The sequence below is a fragment of the Tympanuchus pallidicinctus genome, unplaced genomic scaffold (genome assembly GCF_026119805.1).
Source record: "Tympanuchus pallidicinctus isolate F22 unplaced genomic scaffold, pur_lepc_1.0 scaffold3, whole genome shotgun sequence".
In the NCBI taxonomy this organism is placed as follows: domain Eukaryota; kingdom Metazoa; phylum Chordata; class Aves; order Galliformes; family Phasianidae; genus Tympanuchus; species Tympanuchus pallidicinctus.
In genome coordinates, this window is record NW_026294747.1 from 3,923,054 (window position 1) to 3,946,954 (window position 23,901).

A 23,901-nucleotide genomic window follows, 5' to 3' on the forward strand; every position below is an offset into this window, starting at 1 on the left:
ATTCAGGGCGTCGTCCCTCTTAACAGTCAGAGAACACAGTGTTCTCATTTAATCTAAATACCATGGATGAGTCAGATTTAATTCTGATTAGAGCTGTGGATTTCAAGTTGCAGATAAAGACTCAAAGATGGATGTTAAAATGGAGTTTTACCATGTATATAGTTTGGGAGGGCACAGCTGTGTTACATAACTTAGCAAAAGTCTGGCAGTGAGTGATGAACATTGGTAATCCAGAGAAAGTCCCATGACAACATTTTTCTCCTCTAATTGTTAAGCAAGTCTCACCTAAGCATGAACTATATTACATGTAAACACTCAAATCAGTGACTTTTTGTCATTCTGCCAGTAACTGCTGCATAAAAGGGTATAAATTCCATCATTCTGTCATTACTAGTTTCAATTTTTACAGGATTAGTTTGTTTTTTCTTCTTAGAACTCCAAGATTTTATCGTGCTTTAATGAATAACTAAAAGGGATCCAGACTCAGTAAGCCTCTGACAGATGTTGTTTAATATCATCATTCTTGTTCTTTTCAGAGCTTACACCATGGGGATTATATTTTGTGGTTTGATGTGTGATCTTTATAAGAATTTAACTATTTCTTTAGTTCATCATATGAAGATGCTATGTTAATGGCTGCTATTCCTGCTTAATTGTTGCTGATTTTTTTCTTTCCCTTGCATTTCCCAAGCATAATATCCTGTAAATCACCTGTCTTTACTTCTCAATGACATAACAAGACTGCCAAACAGTGACATATCATAGATAAAATGGTGTCAGCCAGTAGCTGTTAATGCTGTACAAATTTAGATGACACGATGCCCTTCCTTTGGATCTATCAATTATCTTCAACTCTTCCCTTCATTTTCTGATAGCACAAGCACCATCTTCGGTTCTATACATAAGGGAAGGAAGAATGGCAGACACAGAATAAGAGAAATATGATAAAGCTTGGGACACCAAGATGGCAGACAGACATGGAAGTAGATATCCTAAACAACTTTCATTATTTTTTTAATGTTCCAGACCAGAGATTTTTTTCCATAGGAGGAAAAAACAAATAAAAACAGTAACAAAAAAACAAACATACACATCATCACCAAAACAAAAACAACATCAACAACCCACAGTGATTACGAGATGGCTTTAAGAAAATGAGAAATATAGCAAATACCTACCCTTCTCTTCCTTCCTGGGATAGCAACCAAACACTATGGGCACTTAGAATAATTCATATAAATCACATAGCCCTCAAATACAACAGAAAAATGATCTTGAGCTTCAGCTAAACAGCACCCTTCAGATATCAGCACCAGCTGTGAACGTGTTGATTTTATTGAATCCTGCAACAGTACTGTGGAGTATTTCCTGGTAACTCATTCACAGCTAGTAAAATAAGGTCACCATCAGAAAAAATGCTCTAGTGCTATGACCTCAAGTACTCCATGTTCCTTACTTGTCTCCAAAGATTCCTTATTAACTGCCTGATACAAGTTCCCTTCTGGAAGTACCGCTCTACCAGCTCAAGCTTCTCACAGGTTTTCTTCTCAAGAGTTCACTGTCTTTCTCATTCCTTCTAAGTTGTGAAAAAAAAAGAAAAAAGAAATTAGAAAAAATCCCTAATGTAAAAGATGCTTTTCTGAAAAATCTATTCTGCTCTTGCGTATTCACCTTAACATTAGAAGAGTCATAACTGTTTGATTACTGATAAACACAGCTTTTCCTGCATATTATGGGTTTTTTACTAGTTTAGTGAGGCCGAGGGGAAACTTAGATATATATATTTAAGCTCAGTGCTAACTCTATAGCCTGTTTTTGCAATAACTGCAGCTGATTCAAAGCCATTACTTACAAAGTTCAACAAGATGAAAATTCCCATCCCAGAATCCAATCAGGTTTTCTCATTAATCAAACTGCTTGAGAGCTCCTGCTCCCTAATCACATGTACGAATGTTGCTAGTTCCAACCACTTCTCTTTCAGATGTGAACTGAAAATATCATATTCAACAGTACATTTTTACATGGCTTAAATACTACTTCATGGAAAGAGGGAATCATTTTCCTGTTTTCATTTCTTTCTCTACTTCATGTTATATGAAGTAGTCATACAGCCATGTCTAATTAAAGACATGATAACTAAGCATGATAACTGATAACTGATAACTAAGCATCAGTTAGTGGTGCTTTTTTTTTCCTACTTAAGTGCTATCTGCTTCCTATCTCTGTATTTTCCTGTCATCTCCTATTTTGTTTTCTTCCTCCTACCCATGTTTCTTCAACCGTAACAAAGGAAGAGAAGGTATAAGCTCAGTATATGGCTATGTCCGTGTTTACAAGTTGTGCAAGACAATGCAGAGCAAAACTATTACTGGCATCCAAACTATGCAAATTTCAGGAGTTTTAATTTGGAGTAACTACAGTGAGGATCCATAAATGACTAGGGTACATTATGTGCAGTTCTTGAATCCAACTGCTCCTTCACTTTTGTTAGGAAGGAAACTGTTCAGAGACTACCCCGTGATACAAAATACAGCATGATAAAAGAAGACACCATTGGAAAATCTCCTTTAAAAACAGATGCCTGGGCTAAGTTGTTCATGTAGACATACTCTAACTCACTGAAACCCAAGTAGTTCAGGTCTTAGAGTTACAATTTTCTTACAGTGAACTTCATCAAAAACCGCAACTGAAGGACTCTGAGCCTTGGTTATTGAATAATAGCATAGAGTTTTTATCCAGGAGGCAAGAAACCCAAATACACTTAACACCTCAAAATGAGCAACTTGTCACTGTAGACAGCCACACAGACTGCATCATCAGTCATTAATGCAGTAAGAAAAAAGTATACTTGACCACTTCCACAGAAGCTGAACTAAATTAAACATTTAGAGGGCCAAAAATGCATACTAGGAGACAGGCCAGTCTTCTAGGAAGAAAATCAGAAGGCTTGCATTTTGTTCCCACAACTGTTTATATATTTTAAATTGTCCAATCACTGACTAAAGAAAACAGAAACTATATTGTGAACAAGCTCCAGACTCAGGTAAAGTGTAGTTTCCTGTCTGACAGAAAGTAGTAAATGCTATGTCAGGCTTGAAGCAGTCTTGCACCTGGAGGATACTTATGCATGCCACTGAGAGGCTTAAGGTAGAATTTGGGCACCTTCAAAGCTGGTGTTTGGCCTGCAGTGGAGCAAGGAAAGTGTATCACATGCTAATGGTTAAAAACCTCAGAAATACTGTACTTCAGAAAGTAGATATTTCTAGGGTGTTAAGGGTACTAGAATATGAGCTATGTAGACTGCTTCCTAGACATGACAACTACATTCAATCTGTGTCTTACAGATGAAAAAAAAAAAAGGAAAAGACGTATGGTTGGCTTCTACCAACTGAGGTACAGTATTCTGATTAGCAGTAATGCTGATGAAACATCAACCTTTGCATTTCTGCATCACCCTCTCATTTTCTTAGTTACATGGAGAAGAAATCAGCTTCTCAAATTCTTTGCTTTCAACTTTCTTTAAAGCTAAAAGGCCCTGTGACCCAAGAGATGCTCATAATGTCTGTCTCATTCTGAGTCCTGAGGGTGAATAGTAAATTACAGTGAAGCTAGCAAACAAGAGACATCTCAAGTTTAGCTTCAACTTTAAAATAAAAGACTCTTCCACTAATGGAGTTTATTAATTACCATGGGATCCTTAAAAACAAGAAGTAGAACTTTTATGATTGTTCTTTTTAATGGAAAATGTTTTTCTTCAGGGTACAATGTTGGACACATCACAATTTCATACAGTAAACAAACACAAATACGAATTTGAGAGGAATTCATTTTCACAAGTATTTAAAAAGGATTGTTTGCACCCAGGGAACATGCCTGTTTGGTGATTTAAAAGGTCTTTTAATCTGCATCCAATTTTGTCCTAAATCTTAAAGCAGCCTTTTCACAAAATGCTGTGTGACGCATGCCATACATAAAATGTCACCCTGGCTCAGGCTTTGAGCTAGCTGCACATTGTAATGGAATACGGAGCTCTCATGTGCAGTGCTATTTCAGAATTAAACTCAATGAGAGACTGAAAGCACTTACTCTTTTGATTCTCCATGGTCTGTGCCACTGTATTTTCAGCCCCTCCTCCAAAACAGTTGAAAACCCTGTGAAATATCTCTGCCTTCACTGTCTTCATACTCTCCCCCAGACACTCAGCGCTAACATTAGAGACAAGATACTATACTAGATGAATCTGACAGTGATTGTTATGCATTTTGTGTTTCTCTGAACTTTTACTTTATCAGATCACCCTTAAATTATACCTTCGGTTGAACACAGTAAAAAAAGGCCAAAGCCTGATATTCTTCCTGCCATAAGCAACGCAATTATTCTTGGTGCTTTAAGTAAAAGCTGCATTAAGTTTTAATATAGAATACTGGAGAATTAAGAATCTGAAGTATTTTCACCTTCTCCAAGGTTACGTTTTTGATCAGACTGAGGTTTTTCATGGGGCAATAATTTTCTTCTGTTTCTACTTACACAAGAGGAACAGAGGAAACCTAGCACTAGTTATATGACCAATGACTACCCATGTAACATCATTCTTGAGAGACTGTCAGAGAGATCAGCAAAAAGCCTCTGTGTCAGCTGAACTACAATAAGACACTTTGCAGGCAAAAAAAACTCTGCAAACATATATGTAAGAAGAAAAAATACTTAATAAAACTCTTCCTCTAGGTCTACATACACAAATTATATTCCTATCAAACAGACTTATAAGTGTGGATTCAAAGGCAAAATAAAGATGCCAGGTAGCATTTCACTGTAGAGCTCTAATTATTCACATTGTTTTCCTCAAAATGTTAGAAAACTGTGTAGTGAGTAGTGTGAACACTGTATTCCAGCTGGAAAAATTCCAGCCTAAGATGAACACATAAGTTAGGTTTTCAGCCAATGAAACTATGATATGATCATAGTCATAGAATCATAGAATGGCCTGGGTTGAAAAGAACCACAATGATCATCTAGTTTCAATCCCCATGCTATATGTAGGGTCGCCAAACACCAGACCAGGCTGCCCAGAGCCACATCCAGCCTGGCCTTGAATACATCAGGGATGGGGCATCTGCAACCTCCTTGGGCTGCTGTTCCAGTGTGTCCCCACTCTCTCACTGAAAAACTTCCTTCTAATATCTAAACTAAACCTCCCCTGTCTCAGTTTAAAACCATTCCCCCTTGTTCTATCAATGTCCAGCCTCGAAAACAGTTGTTGCCCCTACTGTTTGTACTCTTCCTTCAAGTACTGGAAGGCTGCAATGAGGTCTCCCGGGAGCCTTCTCTTTTCCAAGCCAAACAAGCCCAGTTCCCTCAACCTTTCCTCATAGGAGAGCTGCTCCAGCCCTCTGCTCATCTCAGTGCCCTCCTCTGGACCCGCTCCCAGAGCTCCACGTCCTTCCTGTACTGGGGGCCCCAGGCCTGGACGTCCACCCGGACCCCCAAGTCCTTCTCCTCAGGGCGGTTCTCAAAGGGTTCTTTGCCTCCTCTGCATAAACACCTGGGATTGCCCCAACCCAAGTGCAACAGTTTGCACTTGGCCTTGTTGAACCTCATTAGGTTCACACCGGCTCACTTAGTTTTGTAATGGAGTGGTTATTTTGTATTTCCTCCCACTGAGAAGGAAAGAGTCACACAAAATCCAGTCTGTGTTTAAATCATTTACCTGTAGTTGGGCTTCTTTTTTTTGTCTTTAATTATTTTAATTGCATATGTCAATGATTCAAACCTCTGGTATTCATCAGAAGACAACACATTAGAGAAAGGTTTCCAAATTGGAACAGCATGAATCCAAGGCCATACAGCTACCTATCTCTAAAGCAAAACATTCCCATCCAAGAAATCATCAGCTTTTTTCATCAGTCTTTACCAAAATCTCTTCTTAATCCAGTCTTCAGAATGACCAGTTGGTGGAAACTACAATAACTCCAATGGTGTACACAAAATAGCAGCTGGTGTTTAGGGCAAGTCATAATGAAGCTAATGGCAGAATTCCCACTGATCTCAATGAGACCTGAGGTAGAAATGTGACAGCTGCATATAAACAAGGGCAGACTGGTAACAGCCTTTCAGCTCATTGTATTTCCTCAGAAACACACAGGGACTTTCATACATCCTTTTGTCCACTCCTCCAGGTCCTCAAAGGAGATTTACAATTACCTTGAGACTAATGCTGAGCAGTACAGATGAAACTGATTTTTGGTAGTTTTCTGTGTAAGAAAAATAAAAAATGAATGTTGTCTCAGTCCTCAGATGGACTTTCTAGACTACTAAAATTCTAAAAATACTAAGCGGGCAAAAAATCTGTATGATTTGAAATGTTTTGTGATGCAGTTTGAAAATAGAAACATTTTGTTCATTGAATTAAACATCAGAAAAGTAATTTTAATTTTAAAACCTTGTAAAGGAGTTAATTTGTTTTTGTTTTTTTTTAATAAAAGGTATTTCATTTTTTACACGAGCAAGCTGGAACTTACAGAAGTTGTATAAACTTCTCCACAAGGATATTTCTCATGTGTTGAAATTTTGACCTTCAGATGGCATGAGGCTTACAGGATGGGTCACAGGATGCTTCTGGACTCCTTCCTAAAAACAAGTGCCTTGAGGCATGTAAAAATATGTCAAGACAGAAGAGAATTGGGTTCAGTACCTGTAGCTGACGTGCTGCTCCTGTTGTCATGTGGCTACTGTACAATCTGTACATGTGGCTGACGGAAAGGGAGTACAAAACTCCTGGGACAAAACAGAGACTGGAAATGGACTTCCTTCAACCAGGTTTGTTAAATGCTTATTCCTCTATTGCACTTGCATAGAGGGATGAGAATTTCCTCCTTGTCCTTCGATTTCTCTGTTAGCAAACTAGTTTAGCAGTGCTATATTCAGACACACTACTCTGTAGGGTTACCTAATCATGCCTACAAAACATCCATTTCATCTTCTCATTTTCCTACTATATCTTTGTCTTTATAGCTCATACCACAGGTGTTCATTCAGCAGGAAGAACAAGGTCAGGATCTTCTCGTTCACTTGGACGAGAGTATCAAAAATCGACCCTGTTTTTTCTTGATTTACTTCATGAAGAAAGCTCTCACACCAGTTCTGCTTTGCTTCAGTCGCCATTTGAGGCCATGGTATAGCCTGCATCAGATATGCCTCTAGGTTATTTTGGCTTGCTGAGATCTTTTTTTTTTTTGACACTCTGAGAATTACTGATGAGTTTTCATACCCCTGCAGCCATGCAACCTGTCTCCTTGGCAGCTAAAAATAACACTGCACTGGTTGGACTGCTCTCCAGCATGGTTCATGTATTCTTTTCTTGGCACATAATTTCCAGCAGGTGTAATCATGCTCTATAAGAGGCCCATGGTAGCAGCCCGTACTACAGTAATTGCTTAAAGGAGCTGCTCTTTTAGAAGAAATGATGCCTGCATTGTCATGCTGGCTGCTGATCATTGCCTGGCACCTCTGCCCCCAAGGCAGGAGTCCAAACAACTTGTGAGAAGGCACTTTGCCATTGCAGCAGATGGACATGAGCATAAGCGGCTTAGGGACTACGCCTGCACATCAAGCATAGGCATTGAGGGCATGATTCCTAGCCAAGAATACTGCAACTGCTGTTTATCTTCTGCTTATGAACCAAGAGTTGTTTATATTCTGCTTACCAACCAAGAGTTCAGGGAATGTGTCATTGCTAATTAAGACCTGGGCTGGCCTCGTATTCTAGAGCATAAAACATGACTGTGCAAAACAAGTGTCTGACTGGCTTGAGTCAGGCAGTAAGTCCTAGCAGGGAACAAGGGAGTCATCAGGACAAAATCTGCACTGGAGCTCACCAAAATGGTCTTTGCTGGAAGCAATACCCCCAGAACACTGCTATATCATCAGATTCAGGAAAAAGAATAAAGCAAGAGTGAACAGCAATATGAATGCTAATATGTAGTAGGTGTACTTATTTTTGCTCAAATGAAAAAGTAAAACCTTGTTACACACAGGTATGTAGTTGAAATGGGTAAAAATGTAGACCCAGTTTAAGAAAAAAAATCCTGACTGTAAATTGCACGAATGCATGGAAAAATCTCTGGAAGGAATGTCAAAAGCATTTTTGTTTATCAATTGTAATACTTGGAAAAAGAAAAAACCCTCTAAGTAGACTAAACTGCATTCACTAGTAGAAAACCCAAACAATCTGAAGGAACGTTTCCTCCCTCTGTTCCATGAGTCAGATAAGATATTGACTGAGGTGCAGCAGGACTACAAGTCTTAGAATGTTTCTGAAAAACTGATCTAGAATTAAGTGACAGCTTCAGAGGCTGTGTCCTTGTAAACAGAAGATGTAAAGCTGAAGATCAGTGTATTATCTGGGACCTGCTTCTGCCAGTGGGAGCCAACCACAACAGCAGATCAAGGGCATGCTGAAAATACTGGAAACATTAAAATTGGATTTTGATCTTGTTGTTATCTGAGAAGCCAAGTATTCATTTAATATCACAAAATCTCGGAGGCCTCTTTACCTTTGTAGCACTAGAAATAGTTAAAAAGAGGGTAAGGAAGGAGGTCAAGTACTTGCTTTTCTGATGAAAATGGAAATTATAGACAGATGGAAAAAAGCAAATGAATGAAAACTGCAAATCCAAAACTCAGTGTTTCACTGCATGATGCTTTAGTGAATACTTGGAACACAGCACCCTAGTAGAGAAAAAGTTGCCAGAGAAGTGAAAACCCAGTGAGCAAAACTGAAGGATGAACACAGCTCACATAAGCTCCCCTGTAGGTTTCTCTTTCTGAGAATGGAGGTCACTGAAGGAAGCGCACTGAGAAAGGAAGCCAGACATTTCTGAGTATTCGCATACAATATAGGAAGCATTCAACTTGCAGAAACTTTGATGTCTGAATGCAAAGAGTTGGAAAACAGCTTGAAGTAATAAAATATGTTGTATCTCTAGAGAAGGATGTTGAAACATGCTGCTTGTTCACCAGCTCTATTGAAGAAGACAGAGAGTATTCCCTTGTCCTCCCTTAAACGTCTTTCCACAGTTCTGAGTTTTCGAAACCATTTTATTCCTCACAGCTACTTTCCTTATCACTATATTTGTATCTACATCAACATCTGCTTTTATATTTAATATATTGAATTTATATATCTCTGTGACCTACAGACATAAGAAAAATGGATCAGAAAATATTTTTGATAGTTACAAACACCGTTAGATAGAAATGTTGCAAAGCCATCACATCCTCGAGTTGTTTCAAGTGATAACGTACATATTTTAAAATACAAAGTAGATTAGGAGTCATTTGTTCTGCCCTTCACTGCTACTGTGCACTTCCTCCTACCATGAATGTTGAAAGCCTAACTCAAAGATGTGAAGCTTGAATTTGCTCAGTGAAATAAATCCTTATGCAGTACTCTTCAAGTCACTTAATTTTCATCTGAATACACTAGTCCAAGTGGTGTACAGGATAACGCATCTTCTCACACTGCTCTGCAGTGCAGTCAGGACCACTCCACACATCAGTGAGGCCCATTAAATGGATATTCCCTGCTTACTTATAGAACATAGGTCAGCTCACAGGTTGAAGATGATGCATTGTCCTTGTGCTCTCCACTAGCTGGCAGAATATCTAATACGTGCAGGGTTGGATTTGCAAAGATGTTGAGAAAGATCACAAAGCACAAGATGGTGAAGTGACAGCATTTTGTAAGGAATTTTCTGGAGGAGGGCAGCATTTGAAGAGCACCAGGTAAAACAAGAACCTCAAGCAAGTAGCCAGTAATTTAACAGCAACCAACAGTACGTGGCACACAGACAATGAAATGCATAAACCAAAGTAGCACTTATTTCTGTTTTATCTTTAGCTTCTCCCTCTCCACCCACCACACACCACCCTCTACAGTATCAAAGTCAAAGGTAGCAAGGAGACGAAGCACCTGAAAATCAGTCATCCTCAGTCATACCAACTCTCTGAACGGTCTCCAGACATTTGCATAACATACCACAACTGTACAAGCTGTGCACAAGGAGGGAGAGCTACCAAAGAAGGTTAAAACACATACTAAGGCTAGACACTAGCATTCTGGCTTTTCTCAAGGTTATTTGGTCCTTTTTCTAGCCTCCAGCTTTTGCTTTCTTGAAAGAAGGTTCTTGCGTCTACCCTCTCACAAATTCATGTATTTACTGTCTGACTCTAGCTCTAGTTATTCATCTCAAGCTCCAGCAAAGCAGGTGTTGCATACCGACTCTCATCTGGCACTCTCATTGCCTACCTGGAAACTGAGAGATCTAAACTCCTGCACTAGGGAAGGTTTGTATGCCCCCTCCCCACTGCTCACCTCAGGCCTTGTGTCCCAGTTCATAGAGATTTGTTGGAAGCATGTCTTCTTCTTGTGTGTATGTAAACCTGTTTTCTCACAGTCCTCATGTAGCTGCTGCCACAAGGAGAGAGAATGCTGGAAGAAGAAAAAAAAAAAAAGGTAGTCATATGGACTTTCCTTGGGCCTTATAACACTCCCGATATATATTTCAAGAATTTATTCTGTCCTATGGAGGAAGGTGGGGGAGGAGATGCTATTTGAAAGCAGCAGTTATAGGAAACACTAAGCATGAGGATGTTTGAAATGTGACCCTGACCTACTCTGTGCTTCACATTTTGCAGGAAAATGCTTTTATCTACTGCAGATTCACAGATTTTAGCCCTTTCCTGAAAGCAAGTGCCTGTGACCCATCTCTGAAATAGCTAAGCAGGGACTACTCTTTTTCTTTTTAAAACACAGTTGAAAGGGGAGATGATGAAACAGCACTGAATAAAATATGAATTCTTGGAGCAGAACTCGAGCTATCCATCTATCATGTCCTGCCCTACTCCTATTATCTTACTGGCCTAGTCAATCTTGAGTTCTTTTCAATGTAACGATCCAGATTCGCCAGAGTGCCTGGAGAACACTGCCCACACATACATGCAATTAGCCACCAGAACCAGCCAAGAAAATGGGACATGTGGGTCTGAACTCTGTAAGGCAGGAAAGGAAGATGCATCTAATTCTTCTGCAATTACAGGCTACTAGACAAAAGGGAAATGGTAGGGTGAGGGGATCTTCCTTCCAAAAGAAAATCACATCTTCCACTGTGTTTTGTGGTTTCTTCCATCTTGCAAGTCATTTAACTCTTTTGAGATTTAATCACAGGATTATCTAATCGCTGGGTCTTGAATGTGAAGCCCATCAAATTCAGGTTCTGAATTGTTACTTGAGCTTGGTGAGCTTGGCAGAGTAATGTAAACTCTAGCAGAAGAGGGAAAAGAAACATATTGAAGTATTATCAGTTGCAGCTGAACTCTGAAAGCAAACAGCAGACAAAAGGCCCAGTGTTCAGATCCTGACATAGAGAAGGAAAAGGCAGAATTGAAAAAGGGAAAACATAATAAAAATGTCATGAGCACAAAACTCTTTCAGGTCTCCTGTTAAGTAAGAGTGGTCCAGCAAAGCAAGGATAATCTGAAATACTGGTTCACTAGATAATATGTTAAGTAAATTCTTGCTTCAGAATTCTAAAGGGAACAATTGTCATCAGGCACTGTCACCCACTGTAGATAGTTATGAAGGACCTTAATAGAGAAAGAGGATATTACACTTTTCATTTAATAATATCTATCTGCTGTTTCATGGTCTAGATAAGAACTTCCCATGATAAATGTATTTAATTGAAAAGGAAGGACTGCTCCTTGCTACAGATTATTTTTGGCTGACTTTTTTCCACTTATCTTTTTTTTTTTTTTTCTATTTACTCCATATGGTCTGGAAGCATTTGCTACTGGAGAGGAAAAATATGTTCTCTACTGAACCAAAACAACAGTTCATGTAATTTTATGTCCTATCATTGGTAGCAGTTAGTATGAGTTACTTCAAACGGAACAGAATTTCTTGTACCTTCTCCATTTAAAAATTTGGAATACTAGCCTCGATAAGAAAATTTTGGCTTGAGCTCAATCTGAGTGTGCCCTGAAACATCGTTATTTATAGTCATTTAAATATTGTATCACATTAGTATTAATTAGTTCTAATTTTAGTTATTGTGGTTTGGTAATACCGGGACATCTTCAACTCACTGGTGGGCAGTATTTTACTTTAGTATTACTTCACCAAGCATGAGTTTAACTGCTTGAGAAGCAGACTGCTTTCCATTTGTTACTAACAAACTTTGTCTACAGAATACAGGAAAAAATCTATCAAAGAGTTCTTCAATGAAAGAGCTAGAGAATTTTCTCACCAATTTTTCAAGCAGTGCATTTCGGTTCATGGTCTTGTCTAATTCTCCAAAAACCACTAACTACAGTCTGCATTTGAACAACAAGCTATTAGCTTGCTGTTTAACAGCTCTCTGTCCTTTTAGTTTAAATTCCCAAAGTCAGATGCAGATCCCTCACGTTGCCTCCTTTCCTCTGGACTGTTCTGTTCAGGTAAGTTTCCCCCCACACACACACACACCCCTTCCACCTCTGTTATGCTTTGTAAAGCAGAATTTAAGTGTGGAGTTGTAACAAACACAGGAGGTCTTCAAAATGATTCACCCAACACAGACAGTCACGCAAATGTTTTACACATGCCAATCTACACCAGTGTTTTTGAGAAGAGATTTCTCCACACACTTTCATTCTTCTAGAACTGTGAGAAAAACAAGAAAAAAAAAATCAGTGGCAGCAATTAGGTATTTTATCAAGCACGTTTTGATGAGATGAGTAGCTGGACTTGTTTTGCATTAGTATTTGACTTGTTTTGCATTAGTGCTCTCCAGCAGAAACAGCTCATTGGCTTAGATTGTATGTTTCAGCAGCAGAAAGCATTTGGGCCCCTCACTGCAAGAAAGATATTGAGGCCCTGGAACATGTTCAAAGGAGGGCAACAAAGCTGGTAAGGGGTCTGGAACACAGGCCTTATGAGGAGAGGCTGAAGGAGCTGGGAATGTTCAGCCTGGAGAAGAGGAGGCTCAGGGGAGACCTCATTGCTCTCTATAACTTCCTGAAGGGAGGCTGTAGTGAGCTGGGGGTCGGCCTCTTCTCTCGTGTCATCAGTGATAGGACCAGGGGGAATGGCTTCAAGCTACGGCAGGGGAGATTCAGGCTGGACATGAGGAAGTATTACTTTTCGGAAAGGGTGGTCAGGCACTGGAATGGATGCCCAGGGAGGTGGTGGAGTCACCGACCCTGAGGGTGTTCAAGGAAAGACTGGATGTTGTGTTGAGGGATGGTTTAGTAGGAGCTATTGGGAATAGGTGAACGGTTGGACTGGATGATCTTTTAGGTCTTTTCCAACCTTGGTGATTCTATGATTCTATGATTCTATGAAAGAAATGTCATGAGGCTGTGCTGGGTTATATGCTAGCATTATTAACTTATTTTTTTTATTTTGTCCCCCTCTTAGTGCAGTATGCTTCAGTAAAATTAGTATCTGACTTTCACAAGTATTTTGGAAATTACAAATACCTCTTTTCTGAAGCACTATGAAAATTCATCATCACAAGACCTACAAAGAGATACTGTAAAAAAAAAAACAACAAACAACACCCTTCATTAAAAATGCATTAGGTGCTAAATGAATCTACAGAACTACACTCACAGACCCATACAGTGCCTGTATGGGGAATAAAATGTATAAAGTTTGCAGCTATAATCTGTTATTGAAATAGAACATCACTGTAATAGGAAGTATCTGCTTGCATCAGCAAGACTACCATCATAAACTTTACAGAGTAATCTTCTGCTGTTAATAGTATTTCACAGGAATCACCATAGACAGCACAGAAAACACATCCACTAAAGGAATACATAGCGATATCCAATGGATACTTCTTTCTCTTAAGTAAATATAATGCAGACTTAGAGAGATCAATATTTCAAAAAGTTCAACACTTAAATTCGATTCCGGATCTGAGAAGCTCAAAATACGAGGATAGGGTACAAATCTAATTCAGATTTCTCATTTTATCTACAAAAAAAGAAAAGTCTACCCTGTGAATTCAACACCAGAACCTAGTACTAAGTATATAAACGTATGGGAAAAGTTGAGTCGCAGCCTGAACCACTGATTGAGCACCTTGGTCAGCCCTGGGAGCATAGGTGAAGGAATTCACCTGCACAACCAGAAGGGGTGGAACCTGGCTCCAATCCTCTGAGACCTCATTTAAGGGCTGACTGCCACTGGGGGAGGATCTCTTCCTGCAGATCTCTTCTTGGTGAAGCTTTTCCCTATGAACCTAGAATCTTCTGACATGGGTGAGCAGTCTTCTTTCCTTCCTCTATAACATCTCTATCTATTCTGTCAGTCCTTCCCTCATCGTACATCTGTTATAACTCCTTTCCCATTATATTGATCTAACTGCTACAAGAAGGAAGGAGGAAAAATTCTCAGACATCTCCCATTATGTTAATGGTTTGCAACTGAAATTGTAATGGATGTGTACATTCAACAGGAATCTCTAAACCAAATCCTTGAACCAGTGTAATTCTGTTACAGCGCAGATCACAACAACAAAATGAATCACCAGCGAGTAAAAACAATCACGGGAAGGAAGAACAACTTGCTTAAACTCATTTCACTGAATAAATAAAATCCCAAGGTCCAGTAACTTTAGCCGTAGTGGAGCTTCAAGTGGCATTTACAGAGAAATTTCTTAAACAATGTGTGATTTGTAGTTTCTTGGTTTCCAAAATAATAAGATTCTTTATCTTTATCTTTATTTTTATTTTTTTTATTTTTATTTTTTTTTTAATCACTGCAACATTCAGGTGGAAAAATATGTGATGTCTAATGGTCAGGCTCCATTTACACTTCATAGCAGTGTGCAATGGATCTTTCTGAGCATCTTGAGGCTGGAAAACGTTTCTATATTACTATTTCCATATCTCGAGTTCTTCATGCTTAAAAACTGCTGATTCATAACAGATATTCCTCTCCCTTTATCACTAAAAGTTACTTTCTGAGCATGTTCAACTCCATGAAAGAGGCAAGAGGATCCATCCATAAAGTCATTAATAGATTTATTTTGATATGTGAAAATCTGGATTAAAAAAGAGTTTCACAGCAATACAAAACATGGGTTAACATGGGCTTAACGCACCTACCAGTAGGTGAGTATTGCACTGCAAACTGCAGAGCGATTGGTTCTCAGTGTTTCCTTGTGAAGCTTTCCTTTAGCACGGAAAAATATTCTTCATTTGTTTGAGAGAGACTCTTGGGATTTATATAACATAAAGACAAAGTGAACTGAAGTCTATGAGAAAATTAGTATCTGTTTCTTCAAAGTAGAGCAGTTTCACCAGGGAAGTTTAGGAGAGCTGTGACAGACAGAGTGCTTCTCAGAGGCACTGAAAAAGGACTTGAACCTTTCATTCACTTTGCCTGCCCTCCTGCATCATGTAGCTGCTCTGAGATTTCTGCATGCATTAAGAAACCTCATTTTTAGGTGAATGTTAGATCCAAGAATCAATGACAGAAATCATAAACTTGTCTCAGAACTATGAATTCCTCTAGCTGTCTGGAAAAGAAAAATTAATACTGAGCCATGTAATTCCTTCAACAGGAATTCACTTTGAGAACCTATCCTCAATGTCTCAGTTATGTGCTGCTTGAAGACAGATCAGTTTATTCTACAGAACAGGACATCATCATAGTAACAATGTTTTTGTCCACAGAAATCGCCATTGCTAGAGAAAGGAAGAAAACTAATCTCTAATTGCGGGTTGTCAGAACCAAGCCGTTTTCACTGCTCAGTATAATTGGAAACAGCACTACCAAAGTGATCCCAATTCTAAAAAAATGACTTATTATTTCCTTTTTCTGACTTTGAAAACACTGAAAAGCCTTCATCTTATTAATAGGGCGTAGCTTTCCAGAAGCACAGAGTACACATTTGTCTGGAGTATTTCTAGATTAGATTTCAGGACGGTCCTTAATCTGTATGAAGAAATAAGTAGGTAAGCAACTACAGTACGATCGCATGGAATGCTCCGGAGTAATGAGCAGATTAAAAAAGAAATTAGCAAATGTTTCAGAAGGCTAAAATCTAATCTAATCAAACACAATTCAACTGAACTTCCTGGCGGAGAGGACAGTGAAGGCGGCCCACTCAGAAGACTTAGTGAGGATTTTCTTTTTAGGATTTTCAGAAATATGGAAGTAGAGGTCTGACTCGGTGCTTTCTCAGACTCCTCGTGGAGTTGCTCTTGGGGACTCTGCCTTTCGGTTTTGCTTTTTTCTTCTCACAGTCCCTCAATTTCTCAAGAACGCTTTCCACCAGCTAAGTGTTACAGAAAGCGTTTAACCAGCATGCTCAGTTTTTGGAGCACGTGCCGACTTTGCAATGATTGTCCCTTCTCTTTGTTTCCGTAGATGAGATTAGGATTTTTCTATCTATCTGCGCCGAGTCTCTGAACAACTTGTTACTGTGAAAGGTTTTGCCCTTCACGCACCCCGAGCCTCTCAGAAAGGGCGCCAGCCTTCCCGCCTTGAGGCAGCGCCCGCCGCGTGCTGCCAGCGCCCCCTGCCGGCACGCTCGTGCTGCGCAACGGAAAGCAGAGCGCCGAGGCCTGAGACCCGCTCGCAGCTTTTGGGAATATCCCTCAAACGGGTATCTTCTACTTAAAAAAATAACACGGTGAAATTGAGATTCAAAGGCTTGAGTTCTCTCAAGACTGCTCTCACTTATATAAAGAACATAAAAAACGTTTAATGTCAGCACTTGCAGTACAGCAGGAGAAAAAAAACAAAACGAAACTTGTCTAATGCCCAAAAGTGACATCTGTGAGGGGAAAAAAACACCAACAAAACTGTGCTATAAAGGATGAAAAGAACATCTAGTACAATTTATCTCCACAAATGCCCTTAATAGACTACATTTGCAACATAAAACTGCTTTTCTACCCAGACAATAACGATTTCTTTATTATTCATATTACTGCTTAACTACCTTGGTGCAGCTAGTAAATCATACTCGAGCTATGCTAAACAGATGGATGCCTTTCTGCTGCCCATTACGGAACGCATAGGTTAGCCATCACAGAAAGTCTTATCAACACGTTTCGCCCTGTCATGTAACCTCCATCTAAGAGCATTGCTAAAATCAGTAGCTGAGATTTAAAAGGTTCATAAGGAAATCTGATCACCGCAACACTGTTTTGTCACACAGCCAATGTCACATAACCCTTTCCACAGATCAGACAGTGGTGCTGCAGGCTGAGAATAGCAGTCTGAATTCAAGCAGCAGCCATCTTCCCAGAACAGCATCTGAAATTTCACTTGAGGCACATAGTAGAGTCAACTAAATTAACGTTTTCACCATTATTGACATTACAAGATTTATTACTCCCTGTTCAATTTAAAAAGATTCCCTGGGGAAATTTTTAAGGGGTGCTTGCTTTATTGGTTGTTATTGAGTTGGACCATTTGACAGCTGGTGTGGAATGTCTGAATAACAAAATCCTTGCTCAGAAGAAATCAAGAGACCTCTGGTGACTGATATGGAGGATATTGATTTGATTTTAGTGTGATGCATTTAGTTTTCATTGTTAAAATAATATAAGAACAGATTAATTTATAGAATGAATAGTAACCATATGAAGTGTATACACAGAGGAGCCTGTCTAGCACTGCTGCTAAAGCTTCTTGTCTCATAGAGCTCAGCTCTTGATCCCCAGTAAGGAATACATTTCGGTAAGATTGCTATGTAGAGTTGAATTATTATGGGAAGGATCAGGGCTGAACCCTAAAACTTCTAAGTTTGATATTGCTAGAATCACTCCAGTAATGCATTACTGTGGATGTTAGGCGAGGAGAGAATGAAAGACAGGAAAGGAAGATTTCTGTCATCTTAGAGCTCAGGAATTATTTTCTTCCAGCAAAAAGTATTAAGAAATCACAAAACATGCTTGTATAATAAGACTATTGAAACAATACAAATACAGGTGAATTAAAGTTGTGCAATTTTAATACCAAGTATTCTGGGTATTAAAATATAAAACATTTAGCATGGCACAAAACACTGATAAAAATGGAAATATTTTCTGAGTGATTATGGAGAAAACAGAGAAGATCTAGTAAAGTGGAGAAAGGAGATAGCAAGAGTGCAATTAATTCATCAAGATGTACAAATAGAAACATATATGAAGACATTTGCTTCTTCTACCTTGCTGATGAAGAGAACTTTCAAAAAAGCACAAGTGCATCAAGTTTACCTGCTACCAGCACTGTTTACTAGTTGCCATCATCAATAAGTCCTTCATCTTAGATTTAGCCATTACAGCCATAAATTTTACCACTGCTATCAAAATGGCTCTCAATCTCCAAAGAAAGGATTGGTGAATATTTTACACCAAGAACCAACAGATAGAGAAGGGATGTAATGTACTCAGAGACAGTTGAAATCAACTCCACAGAAGCTTAAACTAAAAGTTGAAGACTTTTTTGAAGGGACTTGAAATATATCCTTAAAAATGCTCTAGAATGTCTGGGCTGTTTCAATTAAAGGTGAACTCTCTGCTGGATGGGCAGAAGCTAATACTGATTCTAGGTGAAGAACAGGACTAAGAGACCCTTTTCCAATGGTTTCAAGCTAGGCAAAAATTCCTCAGCCTCACACATTTGTTCTCCTCCCCAACTTTGCCTATGGCAAACGTATAGTTGTGGCAACCTGGTTGATCATCTCTACAGCCCTAAGCTGCAACCACGGAATCTGAAAAATTACCCTGTAAACAAAGGAGTTTATTCATTCTGTGAGTATTCTAGGGCATATCTGCTCTGAATTTTCTACTCTTGGTGTTCATTTGAGGCTTCATATGAATTGATCATTAACTCAACATCTGTGCTGCATACTAGCTTTTGGCAAAAAAAAAAAAAAAAAAGTGTTCAAGGCAAGTATTTAGATTCTACAAAACAAAGACAGGAATGTGCTTCTCTAAGCACACAAAGGTTACTCAGCAGGAATAGTTTTGCTCCCACTGTTTTTCTACTATTGTGTACTTTGTTGTGTGCAGCTGCTGTAATTATATTTAAACCTCTCTGTGTTATGTATGCTAATGTAATTTTCTGTACTGTGTTTGAGTCATCCATAATTCACTTATGCTTTTCTAAGAGAAAGTTTTGTGCCAGCTTATCGGGCTGAAACATGAAGTCGGTTTCCCCATATGACAGATGAATACCCAGCCCAGTAGATTAGAGTAAGTTCCCTTATCCTTGATTCTGTCACCAACAAGTCTAGAAAGTGAAGTCATTTTAAGATCAAGAGATTCCCTGGGGTAGGAGATATTCATAAGCAACAACTCTACCTCACCATTTCTGTTTATCTGGCATTTGTCCTTTCTCAGGCTAATATCTTGATACTGGCCAACAGTAAGAGATTCTTTGCACTTTTGTCTCAAAGCTCGCGGAACCACAGAGATAGGCAAGTCCAGGTGAAAGTTGGAAAAATCTGTAAATTTTTTTCTAAAAGCCTCACCTTCAAATGATTAACATTTGTTGGTGAAAATCAATGTTAGATTGAATAGATATGGCTGTTATATCATGTCTGTGATCAAACAAAGCCAGTGAGTGACCATGAATCTCTAAATTCTAAAACAGACAGAAAAAAATATTGCTTTGTGTTACCTAAGTGAGAGCTTTGCATACCTTCATAACAAAACTGGTGGGTCTGTCAGCAGAGGTACTCCATAGGTGCTGCAGTGCTATTCCTGCCATTACACACTGTCGTATCACCGTGAAAGAAAGAGACAAAGCAAGAATACTTCTTGAAAAACCATTTAACAATAAAGCAAAAGAAGAGCACGCTCCTTCACATTAAACCAAATCAAAACACCATGTACAAGATCCTAGCTGCAGATGACTAAAGGCAGCAAATTGAATGATCATATTATGACAGATTACATCCTTGGATAGCGTGCAGCAAGAAGTATCCTGAAACCAAGGAACAGCACGTAAGATCAGCCTCACTGAGAAAAATGATTTATTGCAAGCGAAGAAGGAAAACATTAAACTGAATAGCTTTTCTGGGGACAGCATTCTTCTCTGTGCTTTTTAAACCTGCAGAAAAGCCCCTGGGAATTTAAGATGCTAATTTGAAAGAAATGAAAATTATTCCTAACATACCATTACAAACATTTATAACAAACAGTTCCATTCACTCTGCTTCTAGCGCCTGAAGACCTTTGCCGTTCTGTTTGTTTTCTGGTTGATTGTCCTCATCTAAGAAAGAGATAAAAATGAATGCTTCTGATGGGCTTACTTTGCTTTTTCAATTATATTATTACCACAACAAAAGTCTTGAGCCAGTAAGTTTAATGCAAACTCTGGCTAATGATAGACAAACTAAGCATTTAAGGATTAGGTCCATAGAATTACATCATCAATAAGTTCAAACATGAACATTTACTCACTGTAAATAGGATTAACACTTCCAAAGTAACTGTGCTGGGTGGGAACAAAATGTCAGGAGCAGCTGATATTAGTTCAGTGCTGAAGCTGTTTGTATTATCATATGTAAAATATCAGATACTGACAAAGAGACAAGGGCATATCAGAGGTGACATTAACTGCTTGGTTGCTGCTCCACAGGGATAATGCCAAACACCAGAAGGTGAGAGCGTCTAAGCCCTGAAACAAAAAATCTCTTTCAGAGAGCAGGAAACCTAGTTTGCTAGGCAAGAAAGGGGACAATGTGTGGAAAATGTGCAGGAAAAGCAAAAGGCCAATTATGGAAGCAGCAGAAATCCTATGTTGCTCCTATATCCTTGTTTCCTCCTTAAGGGAAAACACTGTAAGTCTGAGATGTTCTGAGCTGGTTGGCAAGAGAATGATGAACGAACCTAAGCATATGAGGATAGGCTGATTAAAGAAGGAATGAAAGAATTAGGGGTAGAAGCAGGTGGAAGGGAAAGGGATCCAGATGTGGGTAAGAGGAGACAGGTAGTACCTGAGGGATGGGAAGAGAGAACAGAGGTAGGGAATAAAAGACTCTGAGAAGCTTGGTTACCAGCCAGAGGAATCTTTATAAATAAAATAAAATAAAATAAAAAATAACAAACAGGAACAACACAAACCACCCAACTTTCACTGACAAAAAAACAAACAAACAAAAACCTGTGCAAGTGATGCAGCAGTAAATCTTCAAGATTTATGGCTCAAATTACACATAATTTTCACTCTGTGTAGATGTAACATAAAAAGAAGAAGAAAATGAGAGCTGCAAAGGGTGAAAGAAAGGGGAGGTGGAGAGGATCTTGTTTTTTGGGGGGATTATGTTTTCTATATACAAAGGAAAACATTTTCATTCCGAACAATTGAGAAAAAATGAATAACAAATGCTCATTAACAAGAATACCTCGGTATAACCCTTATATATATGGTATCTGGAGAACATAGGAGACTAAACGCAATGGAGACTCTTCTCTGTATTATATATACGTGTCTCTCTTTTCTCCTTAGCTTTCTACTGGGAAGCATTTTTACTGTTCATCACTATTTGTAAACGAGGAATGAATCCTATCGATTTTTGATTTTGTAGGAAGAAACATATAGGCCAATAGCATTGTATACTATACTCCCCACACAATTACAGAGCTTGAAAATTTGAGGGGAAAATTGTGAAGTAAATTCAGTGTATCCATGCTGTGGAAAGTCAGTTTTATGTCTTGAATTGGATGGGGAATTACAAATTGGATGTTAGCCTAGCTGTTACGATTTTACAGACGGACATTTTGTTAACAAGTAAGAAAATACGTTTCTCTTAAAGTAACACAGTTATTGCAGGCCTGTACATGACTTCAGCTTGGATTCATGCTTTTCCAAAGTTAACCATCCAGAGTTGTTTGCACATTTACCTTGCTTTATGATTCGTTTTGCCTGTTGTTTTCCTTCTCCCTACTTCCTTCCCCCTACCCATCTGTTACATGCATATGCTTAATTATCCCCAGCTATTGACGAGTATAGGGGCACATTTAAGAATCATCAAGGGCAGTCTGGAAGTGAAGCTACTATAGGGCAGAGCTGACAAGGCAGCATCAAAGCTGTGAATTCATCCTTGTGAATTAGCACAAGTGAAAAATGAGCAGGTGAATAGATTTTTTGTTTCTTTTGTTTTGTTTTCACTTGGAATCCACTAAATTATGTGTGAACTGGTTTAGGTTTTAGGGTGACCTACATAGGTATGAGCTGGGAAAGACTAATGTACAAACTTAGGTAGAACTGAAGGACTAAACTATCGTTAGGTTACTCTGCCAGGAGTTGAATGCAACACTATTATGGACCATAACACTGAAGAAATTGTGAATCCCCTACCATCTTGCAACTCCTGCTGGTTACTTTGCTTTTTGAAGCAGTAAAATGGGGCTCCAGCCAAGCCATTTGTTTGGATTTGGCATAGATTTATTTATACCCTGCTGAACCAACTGATTCCACTGGCAAATTGATAGCTTGAAACATACCACTGGGAATTATTTGCTGCACAAAGCTGGGTTCTGTTGGCCAGGTTCACAACAGGTGTAATAAACCTGAGGAAAATCTATCACATTTTCCATATAACTCATGCAGGACCCTATTTCCTGACGTACCCCTGCTAGCTGGGTAACTTCTGAGATGCACAGTATAAAAACACGGAGCAGTGCTCCCACTGTTCACCATTTTATCATTCACACTGCAGTTGATAGATTATCACTGGACTGTTTCTATAAAATATAATGATCAGTAGTGACAAAGGGAACTGTTCCGGAACAGTAGTGGATGACACTGCTTATCTTATCGCTGTCTGAGACCATTTTTTTGTTGCATTTAAAATCAGTGGTGAAATGGTCAGTGTTAGGAATCCACACGGTGAAAATTTTAAATCTAGCTTCTCAAGTGGTGATTTCATTCAGTGTACCACATAATCATGCACAGCAACATGGCTGCATTCCAGAGTTTCTTATGAAAGAAAAGCAAAAGAAAGACTCATGGCATTTTGTGCCCCGGCAATAAAAACAGCAAACAACGGTCTATGGGAACTGTTAAGTCACAGCCTGAACCACTGATTGATCAACTGGGGAAAGGACCTGGTCAGCCCTGGAAGCACAGGTGAGGGCAGTTCATCTGTGTGACTGGAAGGGTTGGAGCTTAGCTGCTTCTTAGACCTTATTTCAGGTCTAACTGCCATCCTTTCTTGGTCAAGCTTTCCCCTATGAATCTGAAATCTTGTAATTCAGGTAAGCAATCTTTTTCCTTTCCCTTATAGCACCTTTCTATCTTGCTGAACCCTCCTATTGTATTGATCTGTTTGATTGCTAGTGACAGCAACAAGAAAAAAATGTGACTGTTGATGGGAAATACATGAAATAAGCTTCTCAAAACATTAGAGAAGGACTCATGAAGCAGCTTGGTATGCTGACTCTATTGGAGGCTGAAGTAAACTTCAGGAAAGAATTGTGTAAAACTTGCTTGTCTTTGGAATAAGAAGTTCTTTTGTATTATTTTAAACGTGAATCTTACAGTGTTTAGATAGAAAAACACTCTCATTTATTAGCACTTCCTAAGGGCTATGGTGTGAAATACTAAATGATAAGCAGTCAGAAATATCTTTCAAAAATAGCGTGGCTGTTCTTAAGTGTGAGGAGTAAGAGAAATGCTCTGCTTGGTTCAGTATTCATTTAAGCGTAGCAGGAAGAATGTGATAAGGCTATCAATTTTACAAGGAAGAACGGAGGAATGCAGTTTAATAGCATCCTTACCTTGTGAAAATACAAAGAAAATGAAGAGAAAAGCTGCTTAAGACTGAGGCAAAAGTAGCTAATGCAGATGGAGTTTCCCTGGCTAATAATTGATAGAGCAGTGATTACTCACTGGTTTTAAAA

At 38.9% G+C, this 23,901-nt stretch overlaps 1 long non-coding RNA gene across 1 annotated transcript in view; it reads right to left on the reverse strand.

The window, feature by feature from the left end:
* Positions 1–23,901, reverse strand: part of LOC128086121 (uncharacterized) — a 185,371-nt gene that overhangs the window by 156,238 nt on the left and 5,232 nt on the right. The window contains exon 2 of the long non-coding RNA XR_008209242.1: positions 10,373–10,489. This is a non-coding gene — a long non-coding RNA (uncharacterized LOC128086121). The remainder of the gene's footprint in view (positions 1–10,372; positions 10,490–23,901) is intronic.